The 3,005-nt window shown below is 37.2% G+C and overlaps 1 long non-coding RNA gene across 1 annotated transcript in view; it reads left to right on the top strand.

Moving 5' to 3' along the window:
- Positions 1–834: 834 nt before the first annotated feature.
- The window catches only part of LOC107721086 (uncharacterized), a 9,882-nt gene continuing 7,711 nt past the window's right edge, over positions 835–3,005 (top strand). The window contains exon 1 of the long non-coding RNA XR_001637677.1: positions 835–953. This is a non-coding gene — a long non-coding RNA (uncharacterized LOC107721086). The remainder of the gene's footprint in view (positions 954–3,005) is intronic.

Here is a 3,005-nt window from a genome sequence, read left to right on the forward strand (position 1 = left end):
GCTGCAGCCTCATCGGCCGCCACTGTAGGCGCTGCAGCCTCCTCAGTCACCACTGGGGGCGCTGCAGCCTCATCGGCCGCCACTGTAGGCGCTGCATCCTCCTCAGCCACCACTGGGGGCGCTGCAGCCTCCTCGGCTGGAGGGTTCCCCTGACGAGCTAGGTAGTTTACGAACCCCACAAACGTCAGGTGATCCAGCCCTTTCATCCTCCACCAATTGAGGGGCTCATCAAGGGCATAATTCAGAAGGTCTTTGAGAGCCGCCTCGTTGTAGTCCAGCCCCTCCACAGCACTCTAGAACTCCATCGCGAATTCCCTCACGTCAGTCCCCTGTTGACGGAGGGAACTCAATGCTGCTACCTTAAGCATGCGTTGGTGGAGGGGGCTGCAGATAGTAGAGGCTGGTAGATGGAGTGAGCCCATCTTCCGCTGAGTCCTCAGTTGGCTGGTTCGTTCTGTCATGGTACTGGAGAGTGATGAGGCGAGGACTCAAATGCAGGACGATAAGGGCATTTATTAATAGTAAAAAATAAACAAAACTACAACAAAAACTACCCCGAGGGGGAAGAACGGGCGCTGCTGATCTGCACGTGCTGCTCGTCCTCCTCACACGCGTAAACGCGTCACAGACAGACACTTCCGGCTTTTGGTGCATATTCCGCCACCTACTGGGATGGAGTGTGAGGCGCTGATATCAAGGGAAATGCTAATTCTCAAAACAAAAACAAAAACAAAAAAAAACAAAAAAAAAAATACCTTCTACCTATATTTTATTATATAAATTTGTTATTTTCAAAAAATTTATAAGAGCTTTATAACCTTTATGAGAACTGTTTAACACACTCTGTAATGTCATAGAATTAATGCCGTCAGATTTTAATTCCTCTTTTAACTGTATTCTTTCCCTTTCATATGCCCTACAGTTAATCAGCACATGCTCTACAGTTTCTGGAAGTCCACAATGATTGCATTGACCAGATTCATGTCTTCCTATCATCTGGAGTGATTTATTCAGAGTAGAGTGTCCAATTCTCAATCAAGATATAACTGTATCATCCCTTCTATCACATAAGCAGTTCTTACATGTCCTACTTGTTTATTTATATTATACAAATGTCGCCCTTTGTTACCTTTATCCCATCTCTCTTGCCATATCTTTCTGACAGCTACTTTAATTAAACCTTTAATTTCAGATTTACTCAAGGGTATATGTATGTCAATATTTGTGTGCTTAAGAGCCTGTTTCACTATCTTGTCTACCTCCTCATTTCCTTCCACTCCAACATGAGCAGGCACCAGCACAGGACTGCAGACACAAGAAGAATAAATAGGGAGACAAACGAGGAGGGTAACGAGGGAGACACAGTTGGAGTACCTAAAACACTAATGAGATAACAAGAAGGGCGGTGTCAGACAATAGACAGGAGAGCACATGGCACCAACAAAAAACATCAAGCCATGTGCTCAAAACACACAGTGACATCTGGTGGCCAACTAGGGCACACCAGCAGAACCGTGAGTAATTTGAAAAATTTAGTTTTTTAAGTTTGCTGTATTCAAGTTGGTTTAAATTCATTTGGTATAAATAAATGAATAAACAAATTTCAATAAACTTTTACATTTAATCACTATAAAAATGAATATGCAAAATATATATATAAAAAATAATTTTACATTTATAATAAGGGTTATAAATAAGTCAAATTATTTTATATTTTAAAAGATGTATTGGCCTTGACACAGGGGTTCATAGGGGTTAGATTATTTATTTATTTATTGGTTGCATCACTTGATATTGCTTTGGTGGACAAAAATAAATAAATAATATAAATAAAATAAGCACTGAAGCAGTTTTGTACCTTCTTTTGTTAAGGATTTAATTATTTTAATTGTTTTTCTTCATTATTATATTAGAACAGATATATATCAGAAAACATTGACATTTTTCCACCAAAATATATTAAAATGAATTTTCTTTTTCTGAAAAGATAATAATAATAGAATAATAGAAAAGCCATTTAGTGTATCTTGCAGTGAAATATCCCATGCAGTTAATTGGCATTGTTTTTCATGTTTACTTGTATTGGACCTATTCCTGTCACAGTACTGAAATAAAAATCATTTTCTAGGTTTGCTGAACAACTGTATTTTTTGTTGCTTGGTTGTGTACGTGTGCAGTTCTGTGGAGTGAGACTTGCGTGGAGGAGCATGCTGTCTCCTTCAGTTAGTGTCTCAGGCAGTGATGCAGATAAGATGCAGTTACGTCACTGTCTGGTATAGGACAGGAAGAGATCGAGATGCAGACAGTCAAATGTCCCAACATGCTAAGTTCTGTTTCACCGTCCCTTAAGGGAGACAGCATTGCTTATCCATTCAAAAAGCACTAAATGTAAAATGCTTTTTAGAACCTTTTAGAAGACATTAGACAAGCAAACACAGGACGAGAAAATCTAGTAGCTGTTTATGTTCATTGTGCATTGGCTACTTATATCATGGGTCATCACTTTTTGTCTTACATCATAAACACATCGTATCAAATGTTGTAGTATGTACACTGAAAAAAACAAAAAACAAACAAACAAACAAACAAACAAAAACTGCCTTTGAAACAATTTTCCCTCAGAAATTGCTGGTAATTTTTTTATAAAGAAATGTCAAATAACACACCGAAATAAATTTTAACTTTCGAAGTAGAAAGACTGAAATAGTATTTTTGTTTTGTGTAAAATATACTCCAGTAATCTTTGTTTTATTAACAACTTTGAAAATTTATTTTTACTTAATGCATTTCTTAGTTGTCTCATTTAAGTATCAGCTTTGCCCTAAAACTCCCTCATGCAGAAATAGACGCAAATGTAATGTAATGTATATAAGAATATACACTGAAAAAAAATACAATAAAATAAATAAAATAAATTGCTGTATTTACTTTGAGACAATTTTCACCCAGAAATTGTGAATATATATATATATATATATATATAGAGAGAGAGAGAGAGCGTCCTG

This window comes from Sinocyclocheilus rhinocerous, unplaced genomic scaffold (genome assembly GCF_001515625.1).
Source record: "Sinocyclocheilus rhinocerous isolate Xijiao unplaced genomic scaffold, SAMN03320098_v1.1 scaffold451, whole genome shotgun sequence".
NCBI lineage: Eukaryota > Metazoa > Chordata > Actinopteri > Cypriniformes > Cyprinidae > Sinocyclocheilus > Sinocyclocheilus rhinocerous.